Genomic DNA, 27,015 nt, shown 5'->3' with positions numbered 1-27,015 from the left:
AAGGCACAGATAAAGCTCATTCACTGAGATGAATGAAAAAGCCATCTGGGGTTTTTCTTTTTGACTTCCTTTCCTTTTCTCCATCCTAGTAATCAAATTTGAGCAAAATCAAATGGGGCTTTCTATGAAAGTACCTTTTGTTGATCTGAACGAGCTGGTAATTTACAAAATACCCTTCCTTTGTGAGGAAGGCTAAAGAAAAAAAGAATCAGTAGCTTTTAAAGCTGGGCCTTAGTGGGGCTCTAAATGCAATGAAAGCAGTCTGTGTTGAGAGATTGAAATGCATTTCAAAGCCAGGCCTGACTCGGGGTACAAGGAAGAACAGACCTATGTGCATTTTGTAGGAAGAAAAATGTGAATGGAAAAAGGAGAAGGGGAGAGAAACAGGGGGGAAATCTGGATAATACATTAAAGTAACCATAATTTTGGAGATGCATTCATCTTACTGAAAATGTGTACGTAACCAGTGATACCGAAGTCGGATATTTGCTCAATCAGGATGCTCAACAATTTGAGCCTTTAAAGTTTGGAGCTGCATGGGTTTGTGGAGAAAGTCGGCTCGTGATGTGTGTGATGTTTTTCTCCAACTTTTTCTTTTTTTTCTTTGCTTTGGGATCTTGTGGGAAGTACCTCAAGAAAACCTGAAGATGCTAATTTTTAGACAACTAATACTTCCTATGTTCCCTCCTTTTGCCTGCTAGATTTCCTCATGGCTGTGATTCTTCTTCACTCTTTTGAATTTGGAAGGATGGCATACACATCTGAAAAGTAGTAAGTAATGTGTGATTTATTTTTCAATTACTAGTTAATTGTAATAAAGCTGAAATTTGATTACTGGAGGAGTTTGAAATCATCATGCATGCCTTGAAGGAAAATGGATTTTGTGCAACATTTGCATTATTTGGTGTGGATTACCTTTGGTTTGATTTAACTGTTTATCACACAATTACTGTTGTGATAATGAATGTGTTATTCACTATTGCTAAATTTACCAGTACATTCTGTAAAAACTAAGTGTTTGTGCCATATAATATCTGCATTCTTAGTACAGCAGTTTAAGAAACAATGCAAATATTGCAGGGAGCTGTCTTTGGAGATGCTAAGTTTTCTTGTTTTATTTACCATACAATCTTCCTCACACATTTATAGTTTTAATTCATAGTAACAATGTTTTCTAAGGACCTTTCTATTTATGCCTGAAATGAAATTCTATAAATTATTTGAGCTTATTTCTTTAAAATGAATATCCAGAGAGAGGCAAGAATTGTTCTGACATTATTAAACTGCATTTTTAATGCAGTTTAAGTGACATTTCTTTTAATCAAACATTGTAATTAAAATAACAAAGCTTTCATTAGAGACATTTTTCTCATTTGGGAAAGTGAAAAGTTCATTTTTAGCCTCCTAAAAATAAGACAGACTTATGCTACCTGAAGACATGATACCTTGGATTAGAGTACATGCCACAAGTATTTTTTAAAACATAAATTCAGCATTGGCATTTCTGAGTAACTACAGTGCATATTTTAAATAAATAAATGCCTTAGAATGAAGCAATATGGGGCAGACGTTCTGACGTCTTTGAGATAGCTTGAACAGTATTTGCATTAGGGCTGGCACTACTAGCAGATCCTGAGAATTTCATGTAGGCAAACATGAGATCCTTGTTTCTGGAGACAAGAAAAAAACAAGATTAATTAAAACCAAGTCCTATATTGTTTAACCCTTAAAATAACAGTCAGTATTTATAGAGATGCTGAAATGGGGAATAGGATTCAGATTATTTCACAACGGTCTCTGCGAGGGCCAAACCCTCTCCCTTCTAACTATTCCTCACATCGAATATAAATTCCTGGAAGTTTGTATTTAAGATGAAGTCTGTTTTCTAAGCTTTTGCAGCTGCAGGTCTCTGCCAACTTCCTACATTTATCTTTGCTTGTGTTTTCGAGCCATTTGCTGCCTCCTAATGCCTAACTTTAAAATAGCACGCATGGCAGCCTGCCAAGACGGTGGCAGTGGCATATTGGTTTGTATTGGTGTTGAAGTTACAAAATTTTTGTTACTGATAATTTGTAACAATTGCAACAAAAGAGATTATTAAAACCTGAGGGGATAGGAGACAGGAAGGAGAACAAAATTGCTGCACTTCTTCTTGAATCAAAGTGTGGTTCTTCCTGCAAAAGTGAGTTGGGTTGTTGTGTTGTCTACATGGGTATGATGCTCTAGATGACCTGCACATTGTCACTGAGGTTATTGCCTGTAATCTTAGACTGACAGAGAAGTGCAGTATAAAAGAGGGTTTGTCTAGGGGATGTAATTAATTATACACATTATGCAATTTTTTTCCTCAGGCTATTGACTTAATTCTTTTATATAAATTAAGATTGTTGTTAAATTAGGGTTGTTCCTTTTTTTGTTTTTTAGTTCTTGAAAGAAAAAGTTTATTATTTAGGAGTGTCGTGGTTGTTTTGTTGTTAATACAAATTAGTACCTGGGAAATAATGCTTTGTCTTTTGCTTGCTAGTTTCATGTCTAGTCAATCTTGTAAGCCTTTTGCAAAAGTTCTCTTCTATGTTTCCTTTAAGCACTTTTGGTAAAACTAGAGGTACTTTGTTTTGTTGCAGTTATGAAAGATCTCTGTGAAGACAGCATTAAGAAATAGGTAATTAGGCCCTAAAATCAGCGAAGGTTCCTGCTTGCTCCACTTATCAAGGATTACTTGTTCTGAAACTCTTGTTAGTATAGCAATCTACTAACAAGAATAATGTTTGTACCTACCCTGAGAGAAGAGAAATCCTCTTTCTCTCAGCGTAGGTATAAACATTAAGCACCTGCATTTTGGGGAGCTGGAGAGCTAATTATTTTCAATTACCCATTGGGACAAAGGAAACCATCTCACACATTTTGCTTGTGAACTTCATATTCTCAAGTATAACAACTGATACGTTACACACTTTACTTTTTGCTAAGCCAATACAAAAATAAAAACGAATCAACAAAAAGTCATTCCTGGAAAGTTTAGAAATATAGATCCACAAAGATGATCCACAGAGGTACCTCGAAGTATCTTTAAAACTTATCAGAGGAAAGGAAATGAGTGACACATTTGTAAAGACTCTAAGCATCTGAGATTGACTTTAAAGTTCTGTTTTTCTTCTAGTAAAATTAAAACTTTATTGTGCTTCATGTCAGAAACTTGGAGCCACTTTTCCATTACAGTGATGCTATTGAGGTTTCAATGCTTTCAGGGCCTACTAATAGAACCCAAAAGTGGAGAGAAGGCTCATGAAGCACCGCTCCTCTCTGGGTGGAGGTCCTGGTCCCTGCTTAAGCCCTGCCAGTAGAAGCTATTACCTAAAAGGTGTTCTTTTATTGTCTTAGGCAGGACATGCCCATGCTTTGACATACCAGCAGGCAATAACAGATTGCTTGACTAATCAATCTGCATTCTCTAGGGTTCAGGATGCAGGAAAGTATTTGGCCTGGTTTTCACTCCAGCTTTATATTGATGCCTCTGGACTCATTACCAGCATCTTTGCACTTTGCTTTCCTCAGGTGTCAAAAGAGAATGTTATATGTCCTTTGCTTGTTTCTTGTCTTGCCTTCTATGGGCTGGGCAGACATACTGGGATGTACTTTTTGGCATGAATATGATGGTCGGTCTAGTTAGCTTAGCTGGTGATGACATAATGACAAAGAAGACAAGACCAACACACACTGATGTCACTCCTAACCCCAGATGGGGGCCAACTTTAGATGACAAAGGGGATAAGGCAGATATTGATCAATGCCCAGACCATTCCAGTTATTAGTCAGACAACCCTCAGCATGGCAGCAGCAGCATCCAAAAGGGAGAAAAATGTGCCAACTCCCACCATGTCTTAAAATTCAGAATGGGGAAACTGGGAGCATAGTAAACAGAAAAAAATCTATTTTGTAGCACCACCTTTTACAAGCATTTTGGTACATGTTATAATACAATACAGTAGATATAAATAATGTCCAGATAATTAAGAATAGAGAAAATATAAATTGGTTTGAGACTTAGGAGGGAAAAGAACAACACAAATATGGAGACCATATTTTTTTACATTTTTAACATTTTTTTGAGTCATAGACTTGGCTCAAAGCTTTTAACAGCTAAAACAAAAGTGGAAAAAAGTCATCTAGAGGATGACTTCCATATAGTGAGCATTTTATACAGCCCTAATGGTTACAACAACCTCAAAGCCATCTATTGTTACCCTTGTTTTCTGGTGGAAAAAATGCAGAATCAGAAGGATTCAGTTACCAGGTGCTGGTTACACAGGCAACATATGCCTCTGTGGGATTAAATTCAGGTATCTCTGACTCTCATAGCATTGACTTCCTTTGGGTAACGTAGAAGTCAGCTGTCCCTGCAGTCTCCTGCACATGCATACCTTCTTTCCGTGATTGCCCAAGGCCAATCCAGAATCACGGATGTCAGGTCTTCACTGAAGTTCTCTAATGGAATCTCCTTTCACAGAAGAGTGAGTGGGCAATGTGGACTTTACTGAGTGGGAAGTGGAGGGGATGAACTTTGCGTATCCCACATCAAGCCACTTAAACATTCCTATTAAACATTCTGGTCTGCAAAGTACCTTTTCCGTTTGCTAAAATTGGAGGTTCCTCTCTTTGACCCTTCCTTCATGTTCCACCCAGCTTCCCTAGCTGCTTTCTTCTATTCCTGCATCCCCCTTACCTAGCTGCTTTCTTCTATGCCTGCGTCCCCCTTTCTCTCCTCATTAAAATGTAATAGGGAGCAATATGGTTTTGCCCCAGCTTCTAAAACTAAGCTTGCATGTCTAAACCCAGTGCCATGCTTAACACACTTCCAAAACCCTTCTCTGTGACAGTTCTTACTTTACTTAGTAGAAATGAGGATGATGTAGCAATTGAAATAATCCCATTATTTTACTTTGGGGAAAAACATACCAGTCTCTTGGCTTTTGAGGCATTTAGTTTTGAAAAAATATTCTTCAGTGGGATGTCAAGGAGGATTCAGGGGACAGTGTCTCCATCAACAGGCATTACAGAAAATGTCATTACTCTTTTGCAACCCCCCGATGACTGAATTCAAGGTGTCCCAGGAAAAAAATCTTAGAACATGTTAGTGTATATGGGGCCACAACCACATAATTAAAGGATAGCTTTAAATAGAAAATTAAGGATGGAGGGAGGGGTGAAGCTAAGAATGAGAAAAGAAATAAAGGGGACTTACCTATTAATAGAATGCTAGAAATGAATTTGAGTCTCCCTTTCAGTATGTACAATGATTTCATTGTATACTATATAGAAAACTATATCCTATATTTACATATTAAATAAACAAAGTCGATTTTATTTAAATGATAATAGAATGTCGATGCCTAGAAAGGGAAAGACAGGCCAGAGACCCTGAAGAATGGAAACCAAGCCTTCTTCAGGCTTAATATCACAAGGGTTTAGACTATGATAATACACATTAAATCATGTGATTAGGTAATAGGGCATTTATCAGTTCGGTTTCTATGTACTCTTTTAAAAAAATTGAAAAGAGAAGAATCAACTGTAATAGCTCAACATATACGATTTGTTTTAAGTTTGAGGCCAGGAGTGATAACTGAGAAACATTTTATAAAACCTTTTGAAACCCCAGGTTTAGAAAGCCTTCAGATTCATTTGTCTGCACTCAAGTGTATTTTCTGCATAGGTTTCCTTTTAAGTTACTCAAGTCTTTACTTCTGCTTTTTGGCTTAAACAGTTGATGTTATATGGTTCTTGGAGCCTTGAACTTGATTGTCAGCCAGTGTAGCTCTTTTAGGAGAGGATGTCAAATCTGCCAGCCATCCAAAATTGCCTACATTGTCATTGCTTTAATGAGTATGTCCTTCAAGAATCAATTGGAGGCTAAAAATAAATGCCTTTTGATGTTTACAGACTCCTTATAAAGTGCTCTGAAACCAATATGAAAGATTATAATTTTTCTCTCTCACTAAGACAGTTACAAGAACAGATTTAATAATATATATTTTCTTTTGTCAGAAGAACAAGCTCTCTTAACAAATATATGCTAGATCATTAGGGGTGAAAAGACATGGGCACAGTGACAAAAGTGTGCTATGAAAAAATAAAACATAGCTATTTTCAATTTCTTTCATAAACTGAAGGGTAAAGTACTTCATCCAGCGGAATCATTTAGTACCTTAATAGTTCAAAGGTAGAAGCCAGCAGGACTCAGTGAAATGAAGATGTGAGCATAAGAAAAATTGTGCTCCTCCAGCCTTGCTGTGCAGAAAGTTTGAAATTTGGCCACAGGTCGCGCAGAAATTCAGGATTTCTTTCATCTGCTGGGTAAGTCAGCTCTGGAAATATGGCTCCTTAAGCACACAGCAGAGCCCTTTCCTGTCAAGCTTGCTTGGATGACTCCTCTGAAACAACTTGGTTTAAAAAAAATATGGGGGCTACTAGGCATGGCCAAAGAGAAAGTCACTTCTATTTCCTCACAGAAAATTCAAAACTAGACAATTACTTTTCTGGCAAAAAAAAAAAAAAAAAAAAAAAAAAAAAAAAAAAAAAAAAGCCGGGTGCAGTGTCTCATGCCTGTAATCCCAGCAGTTTGGGAGGCCAAGGCGGGCGGATCACAAGGTGAGGAGATCAAGACCATCCTGGCTAACACGGTGAAACCCCGTCTCTATTAAAAAAAAAAAAAAAAAAAGACACACACACACACACACAAAATTAGCCGGGCGTAGTGGCGGGCACCTGTAGTCCCAGCTGCTCGGGAGGCTGAGGCAGGAGAATGGCGTGAACTTGTGAGGCGGAACTTGCAGTGAGCTGAGATATGCCACTGCACTCCAGCCTGGGGGACAGAATGAGACTCCGTCTCAAAAAAGAGAAAAAAAAAAAAAAAAAAGTCCAGCTGCCTACAAGGACAGCATCATCCGTCATCAATGCAATGAAAACAGAAAAAAAAAAAATTTTTTTAAAGAAATTTTCCCCTTTCTGTCCTTCATTCCTCTACCTTCCCTTCTAAAATTAAAAATAAATTTCTTCTAATTTTTTTTTTTTTGGAAGGGAGAGTAGTGGAAAGAGGAATGAAGGACAGAAAGGGGAAAATTCCAGGCATAAGGTAAATTTTAGAACAATTCACTGGTGTTTTGAATCTTTTCTCTAATTTGCTCAAAGTGTTTATTAATGCCCACTCTATACCTAGAGGGTCAAAAATGTTTAAAGGCTTTATAACATAAAGTCACACAATTTTAGAGTTTCTTTCTGCTTCTGGCAGTGCGATTGCCAGCTGGGAGGGCGAGCAGTACAAGGAAAGGGTGACCCTTATGAACAGCGTGTCAGGATCTCCAGGTTTCTGTTTGTTGTTTCAGAAAGTCTGTGAGCCTATCTACTGTAATACTATAATGTCATATTTGAAAAATGCAAAAATACCATTGTTTCAATGATTTGAACATCACAAACTAATGTTCCACAGAATCTCCTTGGTCAGACCCCAACGGGGATATGCAGAGGATAAGTCATTCTCAGCCTGCAGTAGCCTCTGGATAAAGCATGGGCAGCTCTTTCAGAATGTAGTTGGTGCTGGGGGAAGCATAAGACTTTACATGTTTATTAAAAATAGGGTATAGGTTAAAATAGGGTAAGAAAAATTGGTTTAGATCAGAACGAAGAACAGACTTGGGGAGTGTTCTTTATTCAGTAAGTATTTGTGGAGCACTCTACTGAGTATGACACCCAGATGAGGATGTCTTACATTTACATGTAAAGAACCGGACATGTAAATGTGAGCTCAGATGAGTTCTGGACTCATGACAGATTTAGAACCATCTTTCAACAGAAATGTCAAGGAAGTCAAGGACCAATAAAGGTCCTTTGTTGTGTTTAGCAACAAAGAAATTGTGATTGATTTCAGCGAAAGCAGTTTGGGTAGAGGAACAACATGCGAGTCAGTTTGAAGTGGGTTAAGAAGAGAGTGGGAGGTCAGACAGGGGAGACTGCACCCATGGACAACCCTTTCAGGCAGATATGTTAGGAAGGGGAAGAAAGGGACAGGGTCAAAGCTGAAGTAGAACACAGGAATCAAGGGAGAGTTTTTGAGATGGGAGATAATTGAAAGCAAGTATTTCAATACATGTGACACAGCGAAGTAACTATTGTTTTGTGTTCTTTCATGAGATGGTCAGTCAGGTATGGCCACGAGAAAGCACAAAAGGGAGGTGAAGGAAAACGAAGTTTATTGTATTCAGAGGTCCTACAGAAACAGGGTCACGTGGTGGGAGGATGGAGGGAGGGAGGGAGAAGTACCAAGGGAGCCAGCTCAACCAAGCAAGCAAGGATCAGAGAGACCAAGAGAGCAAGTGCCTTGATCAGGGGTCAGCGTGGGGTACACAAGCAAAAAGCAGGAGGGGATTTCATTGGTGCATTTGAATGTCACTAGGTTAAAATCAGAGGACGGCAACAAGCAGAACTTAGGGCAGGGGCCAGCCTTATCACACTGGTGCACCTGGCTGCCTGGGCACGGTGCTCATAGACCGTAGGCACTGAGGCAGCAGGAAATATGATGTTTCACAATTTACAAAACAACTACTAATTCACTGAGTGTTTTATTATGAGGTGAAATATGAGATGAGAAATGCATAGTTCTTGCTCTCATGGAGTTTGCGAACTAGGTCACTCCATAAGGTCAATCACTAATATAATAGAATTGAAAGAATATGGCTCATCCAAGTAGTATGAGCAGTACTATATGGATTAAAATATTGAAGGTTATTTATTCATGTTGGATTAGGAAAGATATTTTGGAGAAAGTGGACCTTAAAGAATGAAATATTCCAACAGTAGGAGGTGGGAAATCAAAGCACAAAGGATGTGGAAGGCCATGGGGTATCATATTGGATGTTTGGTTATTATATCATAGTCTTAAAATATATATATTTTTTTTTTTGGAAGGGAGAGTAGAGGAAAGAGGAATGAAGGACAGAAAGGGGAAAATTCCAGGCCTAAGATAAATTTTAGAACAATTCACTTGTGTTTTGAATCCTTTTGCTAATTTGCTCAAAGTATTTAGTTAATTCAACAGGTATTTACTTAGTGCTTACTATGTGTAAGGCAGACACATAATCTCAAGGAGCTCCCAGTCAAGTGTATGTTAAGTTCTATAAGACAAGGAAATACCCAATGATAAGAGATTACATAGGCAACATATGTGTATGGAGGGAACAGAAAACCCAGAATAGCCTTTCCAGAAGAGAGAGAGAAGCAGTTTCAAATATTATGGACGGAATAGAGTAAAAGGATACCTGAAATGGGTCTGTGGGCTTTTGCAATATGGAGGAAACTGCAGGAGCAGTTTCACTGAAGAAATTGGGAGCAAAATTATAACTGTTATAGACCGAATATTGATTAGGAAGTGAGGGAATGAGGACAGGGAAAGAGGAGAAATACCTTTACAGGTAAATATATGGCAGCTGCTGAGGGCAAAGTAAGAAAGAATAAGATAAAAAAAAAGATCCTATAATTTTAAATCTCAGTGAATAATGGCATCAATGACAAAATAGGGAAATCAGGACAAATACTTAATTTTAAGGGAGCTTTGGTTTCTCCTTGATTAAGTTTGAAATATGGATAGACATTTAGTCCATGATGGAAAAAAAAAAAAGGATACAAAAAATTTAAAGAAATGTTAGGTCTAGACACAGCTTATTTCGATTTGCATAACCCAGGTAGTTGCAGCCAGGGTCCTAGCAGATAAAACAGTGGAGGGGAGAGAAGAGTATAAAGCACAGGAGAAAAGGATGAGAAAGAAAGTTAAAAGTCAGAGGAACTGACTGACAAGAAGTGGTCAGAAAAGCAAAGGAAACCATCAGAGGGAGTTGTTATGGCAGTTAAGGAGAGTTTTGTTTTCATGGTTGTGTAATCTTCAAAGGTTAGACTGTTTGCTCTAAAGCAGAATAAAGACCAAGAAAATGCCATTGATTGTGACAGCTAATAATTATTGATAATCTTGAGAGCCATTTGTTCCCAAATGGAGACAGGCATTTTAGTAGATTGATTAAAACAACAGACACTGGATTGCAAGGAGTTAAGGCGTGAGTGGGATTTCTTTTCTATTGCTGCAGAGAAGGTGATAGAAAACCTTAATATGAGGTTGTCGTAAGGTTGAGAGAAGACCTGAGCATATTTATATGAATAAGTGTATGTGTAGAGGAATAAAGTCATTGGAGGTGACACTCGAAAGGGAAAGGTAGAAAATTGATGAAGCAAAGTTGGGGAGACAGTATGATTTAGCTTCTATCTCAGCGTTTCTGTCAGAATTTAATGAAGTCATGGATATAACATATCTGATATATAATAGGTTTCCAGTAAGTATGACCTATTAGTATTTTGGAGTCAGACAAAATGAAGAAGGAATTTATCAAGTGCCTACTCTGTGCCAAACTCATGCTGTTTCACTTCCCCTCCACAACACACTGAGCTCGGCGTTGTCAGCCACATTTTGTATCTGATAAAACCAGAGGTGAGGCCTTGCTTTATGTCACAACGAAGTAACAGCTGAGTTTGGATTTGAACGTAAGTCCATCAGAGACTAAAGATACCACGAGGCCTTACAATTTTATAAATAATTTTGGTTTTACACAGGAGTAAAGGAAACAAGGGAAGTAATTTGAATAAGCTTTTGTTGAAGAAGCTTTTGCTGAACAGGTTGTATGTTCTTTGTGAAGCAAAAGGAGAGATTTGCTGAGAGTGAGGAAGTCCAGGTAGGAGAGGAGACTGAGGAGCGTGAAGAAGACTTGAAATAGCAAATGTAGGGAGTTTGGGCATCTTTAAGAAAGAAAACAAGTGGAGGTAGTGTGTCCGGAATTGATGGGTTCTTGGTCTCACTGACTTCAAGAATGAAGCCGCGGACCCTCGCGGTGAGTGTTACAGTTCTTAAAGATGGTGTGTCCACAGTTTGTTCCTTCAGACGTTCAGATGTGTCTGGAACGTCTTCCTTCTGGTGGGTTTGTGGTCTCGCTGTCAGGAGTGAAGGTGGTCTCGCTGTCAGGAGTGAAGCTGCAGACCTTCACGGTAAGTGTTACAGCTCATAAAGGCAGCATGGACCAAAAGTGAGCAGCAGCAAGATTTATTGCAAAGAGCAAAAGAACAAAGCCTAAACAGTGTGCAAGAGAACCTGAGCAGGTTGCCACTGCTGGCTCGGGCAGCCTGCTTTTATTGCTTTATCTGGTCCCACCCACATTCTGCTGATTGGTCCATTTTACAGAGAGCTGATTGGTCCACTTTACAGAGAGCTGCTTGGTGCATTTACAATCCTTGAGCTAGACAGAGTCACAGAGTGCTAGACCTCCAAGTCCCCACTAGATTAGCTAGATACAGAGTGCTGATCAGTGTATTTACAAACCGTGAGCAAGACACAGAGTGCTGACTGGTGCATTTACAATCCTTGAGCTAGACACAGTGTCACAGACTGCTAGTCCTCCAAGTCCCCACTAGGTTAGCTAGATACAGAGTACCAACTGGTGTATTCACAAACCCTGAGCTAGACACAGAGTGCTGATTGGTGCATATACGATCCTCCAGTTAGATATAAAAGTTCTCCAAGTCCCCATCCAGTTCAGGACCCCAGCTGGCTTCACCAGTGGATCCTGCATAGGGCTGCAGGAGGAGCTGCCTGCCAGTCCTGAGCCGCACCTGAACTCCTCAGCCCTGGGGCTGTTGACAGGACTGGGTGCCACAGAGCAGGGGGTGGTGCCCCTCAGGGAGGCTCAGGCCCGGAGGGAGCCCACAGCAGGGGGAGAAGCTCAGACATGGCGGGCTGCAGGTCCCCAGCCCTGCCCTGCAGGGAGGCAGCTAAGGCCCGTTGAGAATTTGAGTGCTGCGCTGGGGGCGGGCACTGCTGGGGGACCCGGCGCAGCCTCCGCAGCTGCTGGCCTGGGTGCTGAGCCCCTCACTGCCCTGGGCCGGCGGTGCCAACGGCGCTCGGTGTGCTGGGTCCCCGCGCCCGCGCCGCGTCCGCGGGAACTCACACCTGCAGCGAGCGCAGTCCTGGTTCCCGCGGCGCCTCTCCCTCTACACCTCCCTGCAAGCAGAGGGAGGAGGCTCCGGCCTCAGCCAGTCTAGAAAGGGGCTCCCACGGTGCCCTAGCAGGCGGAAGGGCTCCTCGAGCGCCACCAGGGTGGACGCGGAGGCCGGAGGCTGAGGAGGCACTGAGAGTGAGGGTTGCTAGCACATTGTCACCTCTCAGTAGCATGGACTTTCAGTGAACCTTGTTTTACAAGGATTTCTCAAAATAAGGTCTCTGATACTGCAACAGGGTCTTTCCAGTCAGGAATCAGCAAACTTTTTCTGTGAAGTGCCAGACAGTAAATGCAGGTATTTTAGACTTTATGGGCCATGTGGTCTATGTTGCAACTGCTCAACTTAGCTGTTGTAGCATAAAAACAGCTACAAGGTAATATGTAAACAAATAAGTGAGGCTGTATTCCAATAAAACTTTATTAATGTTAAAAAACTACTAATGTTAGAACATTTGAATATTCATACGTCTTGAAATGTTCTTTTGATTTTTTTCAAAGCACTTAAAATGTAAAACCATTTCTAGCTCAAAGACAGTACAAAAACAGGCAGTGGGCCGGGCGTGGTGGCTCACGCCTGTAATCCCAGAAGTTTGGGAGGCTGAGGCGGGCAGATCACAAGGTCAGGGGATCAAGACCATCCTGGCTAACATGGTGAAACCCCGTCTCTACTAAAAATACAAAAAATTAGCCAGGCGTGGTGGCGGCGCCTGTAGTCCCAGCTACTCAGGAGGCTGAGGCAGGAGAATGGCGGGAACCCGTGAGGCGGAGCTTGCAGTGAGCCCAGATGGAGCCACTGCATTCCAGCCTGGGCGACACAGCGAAACTCTGTCTCAAAAAAAAAAAAAAAAAAAAAAAAAAAAAAAAAACCGGCAGTGAGCCAGATTTGGCTGTTAAATTACACATTCCTGGGTTTCACTCTAGAAGGATCCAATCAGAATAATTGAGGGCAGGGCCCAGAAATCTTCATTTTAAAAGGGCTCTTGAATGATTTTTTTAATCTACTCTAAGACTATTGCTTAAAGACAGAACTGTAAGTGAAGAGTGATTGTATATGGTTCTTTGAAAAATGCACTCTCTAGGTCTCGAAATCACTGAGTTTGCAACACTTGGCAGCACAGGAAGAAGCCATGGAAGGGCCACAGTGGTCTGGAACTTGGCATGGAAGGAATAGCAGAAGATGCATGGGTGAAAGATTCTATATTTGTGGCTAGTACTTTACTGAATGACCATCCAAGGGGCCCAGACTTGACAGGAAGGCAAAGGAAGACAGAAGGAGGCTGACATACTAAAAGCTAAAACGAGGAGGATTACAGGAATTCAAGCTCATGATGACAGTGAAAACCAGACTTGGAAGGTCCACGGTCATGGGTAGAAGGACAGGCATTTGTGACTGCAGCAGACATTCAGAACAGATATAAGCTCTGTTGACGTATAAGGTAGAGCCATATCAGGAATGGACTGGTGTCATGAAGGTATGAAGGTGGGTGTTCTTGGAGGTGTGAGGTGGAGAACTCTTGAGGCCAGTGTCTAAGTAGGACTGGGTCAACACAACCAGATCGAGTGTCTAAGATACTCAAGATGCAGGGCCATGTGAGTAACATAAGATACTTGTCAGCATGGGTTAGGACAAGGGGGCCTAGAGAACAGTGTGTAATATTTGGACAGGTAGAGAACAGGAAAGGAGAAAGAAAAAAGAAGAGACGTTCATTAGTCATCTGCCCTGTGCTTCTTTAGTGGGCCCTGACACATGTAAACTCATTTGACCTTTAAACAGACTGCTGAGGAGAGCATTATTCTTTTTCAGAAGTAAAGCATCTGAAGTCTTTGCTTTTGTTTTTTTCATGAACACAAATTCACTTAAAACTTAAAGTAAAAATGTTTAAATAGGCCGGGCGTGGTGGCTCATGCCTGTAATCCTAGCACTTTGGAAGGCCGAGGTGGGCGGATCATGAGGTCAGGGGATTGAGACCATCCTGGCTAACATGGTGAAACCCCATCTCTACTAAAAAATACAAAAAATTAGCCGGGGGTTGTGGTGGGCGCCTGTAGTCCCAGCTACTCCGGAGGCTAAGGCAGGAGAATGGCTTGAACCCAGGAGGCGGAGCTTGCAGTGAGCCAAGATGGCGCCACCGCACTCCAGCCTGGGCAACAGAGCAAGACTCCGTCTCAAAAAAAAAGTTTAAATAACATTTTAACCTACTAGTAATATGTGAGAAAGTAAATAGTATATATATTATTGTATATGACACACATTATATGCATATATATTTTTACATTTTATACAAATATAAATTACATTACTAAACAGATGATTGGAAATCTGTGCCATCAAAATAGGCAAACAAATATGTTAAATATTTAATCATTCCTAATATTTTCAATTCATAACATATGGAGACAAAATAATTGATAATATATTTGTGATTAATTATTATAAAACATAAGAATAAAGAAATGGAAAACTAAATTTAACATAAAAAGAGACCTCATATACATCATCAATAATATTAATATTAGACTTTGAATACTGAAGCCTATTCTAAAAAATAAGTTATAGCTGTTACTACAAAGGACTCTAGTATATTACCCCAAATTTGTAGATGATGAAACTAATGCTCTGAGAGGACAAAAAACTTGTCCAGCATCACCGATCTGGGATATGAATTCAGATCAATCTGGGCAAAGATCATATTCTTTTCACCACTCCACTTGTGAAGTCCCAGTACTGTGATAAAATGTCTTTTAATTTGATTTCAACATCCTCTGAAAATGATAAAAGGAAGTGGCAGACTCTCAAAAGTTTTTTATAAAATTCAATTGAGCTCTGCACTTATTAAGAAAAAGTCCAAGACATTCCTCCATCACTTTACATTCAGATGTTAAATGGTGCAAAATTTATAAAATCCTTGAAGGAAACCTTAAAACTGAAGCAGGTAGAAGAAAGTCAGAAAGCTGAGTAGATGTTTAAGGCAGTGAGGAAGAAAGTTACATGTCAACTTCATTTATGCTGAATGTATATGGTGAATTTGTTGGAAAAACAAGATGAAATTAAACATCATCATGGGAAGCAGCACACAAGAATATTGGCCAACAATGTCTTATGTTTCAGGTTGTTTTAAGCTATCAGAAAGAAGTCCTACAAAGTCATAAATTCCTTATTGTTTTGAAATAACTTTACCCAGGATAAATTAAACTCAACAACTGTGTTTGTGTTTCAGGAAACCTAATCTTTGATTCTCTCTGGCTGGAGTGTACCTTCTCATTTCCCTAATGTCTCACCTCTCCCCACAACATAATGAATTCCACTTTTACTTGCTGAAATTCTCTTGTCTTTTGACTTTACCCACTCCTATCTTTGGATTGTCATTATTACATCCTCCCGTTTTCATCTTGCTTTGCCCTTTGTGGGGAGATGTATCTTTATGTACTCTTTGCTCTTGTAAATCTTGTCGTAATCTTGTGCAAGAGTACACCCCGATTCTAGTTTTTTGTTTTTTTATATTATCCAAGACCTTTTACAACTTCCTTCAACTCACTCTTGGAACTTTAGTTTTTATTCTGTGTTTTCCCTGGTGCTTATTAGGACATTATTGTCCACGTTCTCCAGAATGGTCTCTCTCTGTCCTTCTCCTCCCTGTTTTTCTGTATTCCTTCATGCCACCTTCTTTTCTATCTTTCTCATATTTGTGCCTTCACATCCCCATTTTTCTGTCTTTTAAAACTGGAGGCCGAATAAGATTCTTCCTATGATGTTTTTTTCCCATAGCTTTCTTCTGAAATTCTTCTTTCTCTCTGAACCTTAATTCTTTTTTATTCTTATTAAATATCCTCCCCAAAAATCCATTAAATTTTCTTCATTCTTCAAGTAAAAACCTTCCCTTCAATCTATTCCAAACCCATCAGATATTTGATTTACTTCCTCACCTCTGACTTTATTCTTGACCTTCTCCCAACTACTTTCTTACTATCCCCTACACTGAAATTGTGCTTACCAAAGAAGTTCTAATGGCTTCCTCTTGAACAAATTGGATGTTCTTTCATCTGGGATCCTCATCTTTCCTGGAAATAACTCTATCCATGGGCTGGTAGATCATCTTTGAAATACTACTGAAGCAAGATGGGATTCTTCTTTAAAAAAAAAAAAAAAAAAAACAACTAACAAAGTATCCTCTAAAGTGTGCATCATTTTGTTTATATTTTACAGAGGTCAGAGATAACTTGCTATTTACATTTTCAGTGGCTTTCTTTAAAAGTGCCTAGATGTTTGAGTTGGTTTGAATGGTCAATAAATGGTTTTCTGAATTATGCAGGGTCCTTTTCCCTTAAGGTCAGACTTCTGAGTCAGTGTTTTAACCCTCACCACACAAACACACTGAATTCCCCTTAAGCTAATTTGCAAGTTGTCACCACAGTTGGACAATCTAAATTACTTTTTGAAAATAATTTTCTTAGTCATCTTGGTTCTTTTAAACAAACTTCCAACCTACTCAAACTCAAATTCAGTCAAAAATTAGAATTTTAAATATTTCTGAATTAAACTTGAAGGAACAAAAATTCCCTTCAAAAATTCCTATTAATGATAAAAAATTACATTAGCTTTTATTTGGTTCCCTAAACGTATTTTGTACTCTGGTGACTGTTCTTGACAAATTTTAATCATCATTATGAACAATTAGAGTAAAAAGTTACAGTGATGGAGAAAATGATTTAGAAAGTATAAAGGTTGTGGTTCTATAACAAAAGGCTTAGAATTTCAAGTTCAGTTCAGTCTGCCATGGTCTATTTTTCCTGCTAAGCGTGAGGAGGTGTAGCCTTAGACTTCTCTGATTTCTTCGTGCAGGTTTATGTCACTAGCTATTAACGTTATTTAAATATAGCTTTCTTAATTCCTGAGAACAGTGCTGAAAATAGTGTTTTGACTAATAAAATGGAGAAGACAAAGAATCCAAAGACAAAGACAAGGTATGCACTGACTGATGTATGTCATTTTAATAACATAATTACTTGATAAGCACTTACATGATTTAGTTACTGATCTTCAACCTTTCAGAGCTAGAGAATGAGTTGGTGATGTATTACACCCAGGGACTGCCAAAAATGAGCAGTAATGCTGTATTCTGTGGTATTTTAGGAGACATATTCCTGAGTTGTATCATTAAGTAGCCTATCATATAAAGCTGGACAGTTTAGTGAAAACATTTCACAGCAGAACCAGGTTGCTTTTTGACTCAGTGCTTTCCTCAATTTCTCCAGGCTGGACACATTTTAGAGCAGTAAAAACGTATTGCACCATCTGTTCTTCTGATTTATGAGTAACTGGGAATAATTCAGAACATTCTACCAGGATTATGCAACTAAGAACGTTCTCCAGAACATCTAGTCCAGGCAATGCCACTATGTTGAACTTAGACTCATCTCAAAGAGGAGTGTTTTTTACGGATATGAATAGAAAACACTGATGATTTTTCTGAGGACTAAATATATTAGTCTACTTGCAGCAAGATGCTATGGTTTGAGCAAATGACTCAGTGTGATCCTGTCCAACTTTTCTTACACAAGAGAGGTCAGGTTAAGATGACCATTGCAAGCAATCTCTATGAGGTAAATGTCAGCATCCGTTTGTCAATTAACTTGTGTTTATTGAGTACTTATTGGATGCAGACACTCTATCAGGTACCAGGGACGAAACAGAGAGCAAGAAATTGTCCTGAGTCTATTAGAGGCTAGAGGTAATTAGGATTATAGGTAATTCCTGGTTTTATGGACAATTACGATGTAGTGTTGCAATAGTTTTGAGTGGAGGATGCAATAAGAACACACGGGAAAGACATTCAGCCTGGTCTGGAGGTGCGTGGGGATGGTTTAGAAGAGGTTCTTGGAAAAAGTAGTGCTCAACCAGATTCTGAATAATGAACAGTGTTGGCCAGGTAAAGAGATGGCAGAGCAGGAAGAATATTCTAGGAAGTGAGAACAATGTGCAGAATTCTGAAGGTGAGAAAGTGACCCACTCAGAATATGTTGTGCAGTGAGAGGAGAGGAGTGGGGAAAAATGAAGATGGAGAGAAAAGCAAAGCCCAAATCATAATGTCTGCATATCCTGCTGAGGGGTGTGGTATTTATTCTAAGGATAATAGGGAGCAATGGGAGTGTTATGAACAGGAGTCACATAGACATTAGTGTTTATTATTAGGGTGAAAGATCACCTTAGTTATATAATTACAGCAAAGTGAAGTGGGAGGAGGGATGGAAATAGAAGGCAGGGTGTGGTCAGGAGGCTTGTACAGTCATCTAGTAAGGACATGATGGTGTCTTGAGACGAGGAAAATAGGTAGATATGGGGGAGATGTCAGGGGTAGAATTAATGGAATATGGTGATCATCTATTGGGAATGAGCAATATGGAACACTGTAGAAGGACTCTTGGGTCTGTTCTAGGCCATGTGAAAGAAGGCGGCACCATTTAGTGAGCGAGAACAGGGAAGAGTGGTATGTTTGTGGGTGCATCATTGAGTTCAACTTTGAATGTGTTGACTTGGAATGAATATGTAAAAGAAGGTGGGGCAATCCCACTTCCATTTTTTGTTGTTGTTGTTTGCGTGTTTTTTGTTTTTGAGAGGGCATCTTGCTGTGTTGCCCAGGCTGGAGTGCAGTGGTGCGATCTCGGCTCACTGCAACCTCTGCCTCCTGGGTTCAAGTGATTCTCCTGCCTCAGCCTCCCGAGTAGATGGGATTACAGGCATGTGCCACCACGCCCAACTAATTTTTGTATTTTTAGTAGAGATGCGGTTTCACCATATTGGCCAGGCTGGTCTCAAACTCCTGACCTCAGGTGATCTGCCTGCCTTGGCGTCCCAAAGTGTTGGGGTTACAGGTGTGACCCACCACACCCGGACCCCACTCCTGTTTTGGGTAGTTGTTAAGGGATGTTTTTTATAGGCCAATTATAGAAGTAGTATCAAGAAATCTCCTCAGCATTACTTTTATATTTTAGAGCTATTTCTGAAATAAAAGCTGACTATTCATAAAAATACAGTTGAAGCTTGGGCAGGGGCTTTGTTTTAGTTCTCTCCAGGTTGGAAATGAAAAGGTGCATGGGTGAGCAGGTTCAGCTGGCAGTGGAATTTCATTGCCATGAATTGCCAGTGGGCTATCTGATCCACCTCCTTGAAGGAGCAGACAGGCTAGGTACTGTGGTGCCTAGGCAGGATGAGTAATTAGAAATGTAATCAAGGTAAAAACTGAAGTTAAGGGATGTGTTGAGGTGGTGACATAGAGGTAATCTAGAGAGGAGAATCGGAATGTGTTACAAAATGGGAGGAGTAAAGCAAATAATATGAGCTGGATTATCAAGCAAGAGACTTGCAGATTCAGAGACCTAAAACAGAGAGGAATGGGTTGGGTTTGCAAGCAAGAGAGCTGCCCTTTTCCCTTGCTTTCATAGGAGACTGAGGCTGTCTCAGAGAGTGAGACTGATGCTAGAGGCTGTCTTTTGGGCATTCTCAGAGGCATGGTGCTTGCTCCTTTCATGAAGTCAGCAACAGGGCAGATACCTGTATTTAAGTCCTTAGGTCCCCTTTAGGCCTGGAAACTCTTCAATTTAGGGGGTAGTTTTAGTATTAGAAAGTTATGTCTGACTGCTGCTCCTGTGGGTGAATTACTTGCTTAGGATTTTGAGATAGGGAAGGATGGGTAGAGTGAGGACCTATGGGATGTGCAGGCAAAGCTGGTGGTCAGACTCTGAAGAAGAGCTAAGCATGGGTCTTCTAGGAAACTTTAGGATTGTGGGAATCCTTCTGGGAGAGGTTGAGAGTAAAGGTTTGGTGTGAGCCTTAGGTGATAGCAGAAACTTCTTGATGTGGCCTTCTGTGAAGTTTCAAGGAGGTGGCCTCTTGGATTGCTGGCCCTAGTAGGGGACTTTATTAGCATTTCTCTTGGAGAAAACTTGGTTGGGTAAAAGCACTGAACTTCTGTTATGGGGCTTAGAATGCAAAGCTTTCCTTTGTTCATTTATTTGACTATGGAATCCTGTTTTCATGAAGCAATGTAAGGGTTCAGAGTTCCACGAAACACACTTTAAGAAGTGCTGTATTCAAAAATAGAGTTATTACTGAAGACCTTGAATCGTTGCAATCTAAAAATATTTTGGATGCAGAATGTCTTAAGGAAAATGTGCAGTATGAATTGCATATGTGATATCACTGACTGACCAACTGGAAGTTGAAGAGGAAAGTTACCCAAATAACCAAATAACCACAATTGTTGATAATATTCTTTTGAAAAATACTATTAGACAATGTAAATCGCACTATGATATTGATTGTATACATGTTGTCAGTGATATTTGGGGGCAAGGAGCACCTTTTTCAAATTTTTTTAATTTAAAAAAAAATTATTTGAGATGGAACCTTGCTCTGTTGCCCAGGCTGGAGTGCAGTGGTGCCATCTTGGCTCACTGCAACCTCCACTTCCTGGGTTTAAGCTATTCTTCTGCCTCAGCCTCCCGAGTAGCTGGGACTACAGGCGCCCGCCACCATGCCTGGCTAATTTTTGTATTTTTAATAGAGACAGGGTTTCACCATGTTGACCAGGCTAGTCTCCAGCTTGTGACCTCAGGTGATCCACGTGCCTCGGCCTCCCAAAGTGCTGAGATTACAGGCATGAGCCACCGTACCCGGCCATAAATTTTTTTCTAATTCTAAATGGCTTTAGCACATCTTAAGCTTTTACCATTATAGTCATTATTGCAGGTTATTATCATTCTAGATAAAAATACCATCATAATTACCAACACCAAAACACCTGTTAATATACCATCGTAAAATATTGTATCATTTTATTAGCTTGGTTAGTAGCCAGAAGAGACAGTACTGCACATAAATTAACAGGCTCCAACAGTAGTCTTTCCAGATTCATCTCTCTGCTTTGTTACCTACTAGCTCTGTGATCTTAGGTAAGTTACCTAACTCCTCTGTGCCTAAAATGAAAACACTATTTTTGGAATGCAGTTCTGAATTCTTCTGTGAAGCATGTTGATGCTTCGAGAAAAGATAGTACCAAAGGAAAGAAACACTTCTTCAAAAATGGAAACCTTGATAATTTGCAATTTTTTCTAGTGTTTCTCTCATTGCCAACTGTGTGAACTGCCTTGAAGCCTTTCTAACCTTTATCTTATGCGTGCTGGGGAAAAATAAAATCTATTTTGAAGTTCTTAGTTACTCTTCAGGATTCTGAATTAGCATTCCTAATGTTCACTTACATACATTCTCTTTATCTTTGATGTCACTTCCATTTAAAAGCAAAAGAAATGATGTGATATGAGAACTGAACTGTCCCACTGCCTGGGTAGGGTTTGGCCATTTGAGAACAATCTAAAATACTTAGCATTCATCAATTGGAATAATTCAGTTTGCAGGACCAGGATTAATAACCCAGACTGATAGTTCTTCCCCTTGAATTCCTGTGAGCTCTTTAAGCTTCTACTTCCAGAAAGGAAGATTAAGGTGGAGAAATAGTGAGAGATATTGAATATATGCTATGATATTAACTAGACCCCTATGGCTGAAAATGAGAGTGTTTGTTAATATCTAAAGATGACTGGAGAAGTTATGGCAGCTACCTGAGATATTTCCAATGGAAAAGGGAGATTTGACAAAGCAGGGATAGAAGGCCATGCAGGGAGGAAGTTAAGTGTTATTTGCTCTTACCCTAAGGAGCCCTGCTCATCCAATGAACTGATTGCATCCATTTATTTGTCTATATTTTCAGGGGAAAATGAACTTGTGAATGGTAGGAACTGTATATCTTAATTTCTTCTTCAGCCTTGTCTTCTTAGCAGTTGGCATACTGTGGCTAATCTTATGTTTTCACTGGGTGTTCAATATAAATAGCAGGTTTGGCTTGCAGGGTGAAATTTCTCAAGCAAAATGATGTAATCATTGTCTTAAAAGAGCATGAAAGAAAATGAAGGCAATAGTTTATAGGTTAAATATAGTTGCTCAAGCTTAATGCTGAGATTATTTTCAGGTTTAAAAATTGTAAAGATTTACCAAATGAATTGGTAAAGTAGTAGGGAGAACTGATACCACTTTATTCAATACATACAAAGTAAAAAATACCCTGACTCTTAGACCTGGAAATAATCTGAGGTGGCTTTTTAGGCCAATCATTGCCTTCATCCAAAATAACCCCAAATGGCTACAGTAACCAAAAGAGCATAGTATTTGTACAAGAACACATAGACCAATGGAACAGAATAGAGAACTCAGAAATAAGACCACACACCTACAACCATCTGATCTTTAACAAACCTGACAAAAACAAGCAATGGGGAAAGGTTTCCCTATTCCATAAATTGTGATGAGAGAACTGGTTACTCATATGCAGAAAATCAGAACTGTACAACTTCCTTATACTATATACAAAAGTCAACTCAAGATGGATTAGAGACTTAAATGTAAAGTCCAAAACTAAAAAAACCCTAAAATAAAACCTAGTAAATACCCTAGGGCATACAAATGGGCAAAGATTTCATGACAAAGATGCCGAAAGAAATTGCAACAAAAGCAAAAATTGATAAATGGAGTCTAATTAAACTAAAGAGATTCTGCACAGCAAAAGAAACTATCAACAGAGTAAACACAACAGGCTACAGAATGGAAAAAAAATTTTGCAATCTATTCATCTGACAAGGGTCTAATATCTAGCATCTGTAAGGAACTTAAACATATTTACTAGAAAAAAACAAACAACTCCATTAAAAGGTAGACAAAGGACACGAACAGACACTTCTCAAAAGAAGACATACATGTGGCCGACAATATGAAAAAAAGCTCAACATTTCTGATCATTAGAGAAATGCACATCAATACCACAATGAGATACCATCTTATACCAGTCAGAATGGCTATTATTAAAAAGTCAAAAAACTGATGCTGGCAGAGTTGTGGAGAAAAAAAGAATACTTTTACACTTTGGTGGGAGTGTAAACTAGTTCAACCATTGTGGAAAACAGTGTGGTGATTCCTCAAAGACCTAGAGGCAGAAATACCATTTGACCCAGTAATCCCATTACTAGGTATATACCGGAAGGAATAGAAATTATTCTATTATGAAGACACATACATGTGTATGTTCATTGCAGCACTATTCGTAATAGCAGACATGGAATCAACCTAAATGGCCATCAATGATAGACTGGATAAAGAAAATGTGGTACATATACACTATAGAATACTACGCAGCCATAGAAAGGAACAAGATCATGTCTTTGCAGGGACATAGGTAGAACTTAAGGCCATTATCCTCAGTAAACTAACGCATGAACAGAAAACCAAATGCTGCATGTTCTCACTTATAAGTGGGAGCTAAGTGATGAGAACACATGGACACATGGTGGGGAACAACACACAGTGAGGCTTGTCAGAGGGTAGGGGGTGGGAGGAAGGAAAGGGTCATGAAGAATAGCTAGTGAATTCGGGACTTAACACCTAAGTGATAGGATGATCTGTGCAGCAAACAACCATGGCACATGTTTACCTATGTCACAAACTTGCATATCCTGCACATGTACCCCTGAACTTAAAATAACAGTTGGAAATAAAAAATAAACAAAGTAACCCAAAATGATAATCTTATAAAGAGTCTTATTTTCAAATATCTCAATAAGTGAAGTTTTATAAACTACCTCGGAAATTTTAATTTTAATTCATAATTTCCTTCATTTTTCAAAGTAATTGAGGCTTCCTTTGGTAATTAATTTGACTTTTTTAAGAATCCTGGAAACCTGTGAATTAATTTCACTTTTAATTAATGAAGTTTATGTTTTATTTTTCTTATTTCTTTTTTATTTAAAAAAGGCTAAATTTTCTCACAGTTCTGCAGGCTTACAGGAAGCGTGGTGCTGGCATCTGCTTGGCTTCTGGGAAGGCCTCAGGCATCTTACAATCATGGCAGAAGGCAAAGGGGAAGCAGGTGTCTCACATGGTGGGAACAGGAGCAAGAGAGAGTCAGGGGAGGTGCCACACACTTTAAAAAAAAACAAAAGCATATCTCCTGAGAACTCACTCACTATCATGAGGACAGCACCAAACCATGAGGGATCCACCCCGTGACTGAAATGCCTCCCATCAGGCCACACCTCCAACACTGGGGATTACAATTCAACATAAGATTTGGCGGACTGGGTGCAGTGGCTCACACCTGTAATCCCAGCACTTTAGGAGGCCGAGGCAGTCAGATTACCTGAGGTCAGGAGTTCGAGACCAGCCTGGCCAACATGGTGAAATCCCGTCTGTACTGTCTCTACTAAAAATACAAAAATTAGCTGGGTGTGGTGGCACATGCCTGTAATCCCAGCTACATGGGTGGCTGAGGGAGGAGAATTACTTGAGCCTGGGAGGCGGAGATTGCAGTGAGCTGAGATTGTGCCACTGCACTCCAACTTGACTGACGAGTGAGACTCTTGTCTCAAAAAAAAAAATTTGGCAAAGACATATATTCACACTGTATCATTCCAGCCATGTGCCCCCAAATCTCATGTCCTTCTCACATTGCAAAATAAAATCATGCCTTCCCAATTGTCCCCCAGAGTCTTAACTTGTTTTGGTCTTAACTCAAAAATCCAAAGTCCAAGGTGTCATTGAAGACAAGGCAAGTCTCTTACACCTATGAGCCTGTAAAATAAAAAACTAATTATTTCCTTCTAAGACACAATGCCAATGCAGACATTAGGTAAACATTCCCATTCCCAAAGGGAGAAATTGGCCAAAAGAAAGGGGCTACAGTCCCCATGCAACTTCAAAATGCAATCATTAAACCTTAAAGCTTCAAAATAATCTTGTTTGACTCCAAGTCCCAGATCCACGGCTCACTGCTGCAAGTGGTGGGTGCCTAAGGCCTTCAGCAGCTCTGCCTCTGCATCTTTGCAGTGTACAGCCACCGTGGCTGCTCTCACAGACTGTTGAGTGCCTGGGCCTTTTCCAGGTACAGAATGCAAGCTGCTTGTGGATCTACCATTCTGGGTTCTGGAGGACAGTGGGCTCTTCTCACAGTTCCACTAGGCAGTGCTCCAGTGGAGACTGTGTGGGGCCTCCAACCCCATATTTCTCCTCTACACTCCCTTGGTTGAGGTTCTCTGTGGGAGTTCTGCCCCTGCAGCAAGCTTCTGCCTGGGCACCCAGGTTTTCTCATACAACCTCTGAAATTGAAGTGAAGTTTGCCAAGCCCCCACCACTCTTACACTCTGTGCACCTACCTACAGGCATAACACCTTGTGGAAGCTGCCAAGGCTTATGATGGCTTACGCTCTCCAGAGCAGTGGCCTGAGCTGTGCATGGAACCCTGTGAGCTGAGACTGGAGCGGGAATGGCTGGGAATGTGGGGAGCAGTGTTCCGAGGCTGTGCAGGGTTACGGGGCCCTGGCTATGGCTCACAAAACCATTCTTCTTTCCTAGACCTCTGGGCCTGTGATGGGAGGGTATACCTCTGAGATCTCTGAAATGTGGGCCTTTTCCCATCATCTTTATTATTAGCACTTGCCTCCCTTTTAGTTATGCAAATTTCTCTAGCAAGTGATTGCTCCACAGCTTGCTTAAATTCCTTCCCTGAAAATGTGTTCTTTCTCTGCCACATGGCCAGGCTGCAAATTTTCTAAACTTTTATGTTCTGCTTCCCCTTTCAGTGTAACTTCCAACTTTAACTCATTTCTTTGCTCCTGCATCTGAACATAAGCTGTTAGAAGCAGCCATGCCTCTGACACTTCTTGAACACTTTGGTACTGATAAATTTCTTCCACCAGATACCCTAGGTCATCACTCTCAAGTTCAAACTTCCACAGATCCCTAGGGCATGAACAGAATGCAGCCAAGATCTCTGCCAAGGCATAACACATGTGACCTTTGCTCCCAATAAGTTCCTCATTTCCATCTGAGACCTTGGCGGCCTGTCCTTCACTGTCCATATCACTATCAGCATTTTGGTCACAACCATTTAACCAGTATCTAAAAAGTTTCAAACTTTCCCTCTTCTTCTTTTCTTCTTCTGAGCCTTCCAAACTCTTCCAACCCCTACCTGTTACCCAGTTCCAAAACTGCTTCTGTATATCAGGTATCTTTATAATAATGCACCACTCCTTAGTATCAATTTTCTGTACTACCTTGTTCTTGTATTGCTATAAAGACATAGGTAAGACTTGGTAATTTATAAATAAAAGATGTTTAATTGACTCACTGTTCTGCAGGCTTTACAGGCAGCATGATGATGGCATCTGCTGGGCTTCTGAGAGGACCTCAGGAAGCTTACAATCATGGCAGAAGGTGAAGGGGGAGCAGGCATCTCACGTGGTGGAAGCAGGAGCAAGGGAGAAGGTTCTTTATTTGGAACCTGAATCATTCTTCATTTTCTCCCAAATACCTACACAGTGATGCTACATGCTCCAAATGTACTTTGGAATTTTACAAAAGAATAAAAAGCTCCAACTATCTTCCTTATAATCCAGATTGAATGTGTGCCTTATACTAAGGATGTAACTTGTTGAGTAAAGCGGTAGTATCATTTTCCTTTTTTTTTTTTTTTTGACAGAGTCTGCTTCTGTCTCCCAGGCTGGAGTGCAGTGGCATAATTTTGGCTCACTGCAAGCTCTGCCTCCTGGGTTCACAACATTCTCCTGCCTCAGCCTTCGGAGTAGCTGGCGCCCGCTACCATGCCCAGCTATTTTTTTTTTTTTTTAAATTTTAGTAGAGACGGGATTTCACCATGTTAGCCAAGATGGTCTCAATCTCCTGACCTCGTGATCTGCCCACCTTGACTTCCCAAAGTCCTGGGATTACAGGCGTGAGCCACTGCGCCTGGCCTTCCAGTTCTTTTATTTAATATTCTATATTGGAATGGGGCCTGAAAGGTAGAGGCATCTGGTGTTTTTTTTTTTTTTTTTT

At 40.1% G+C, this 27,015-nt stretch overlaps 1 long non-coding RNA gene across 5 annotated transcripts in view; it reads left to right on the top strand.

The window, feature by feature from the left end:
- LOC103221188 (uncharacterized) overlaps positions 1-27,015 on the top strand; it is a 766,285-nt gene that overhangs the window by 193,879 nt on the left and 545,391 nt on the right. For 3 of the 5 annotated variants that reach the window (XR_012095545.1, XR_005237288.2, XR_012095544.1), the window contains exon 3: positions 702-771. This is a non-coding gene — a long non-coding RNA (uncharacterized lncRNA). Of the gene's footprint in view, positions 1-288; positions 456-478; positions 567-701; positions 772-27,015 lie in introns of those variants that run through there. The other 2 variants (XR_005237289.2, XR_012095546.1) reach the window with 2 other exon arrangements.

This window comes from Chlorocebus sabaeus, chromosome 15, assembly GCF_047675955.1.
Source record: "Chlorocebus sabaeus isolate Y175 chromosome 15, mChlSab1.0.hap1, whole genome shotgun sequence".
NCBI lineage: Eukaryota > Metazoa > Chordata > Mammalia > Primates > Cercopithecidae > Chlorocebus > Chlorocebus sabaeus.
The sequence above is the reverse complement of the archived record's forward strand: the minus strand, read 5'-3'. Positions and strand labels throughout refer to the sequence as shown.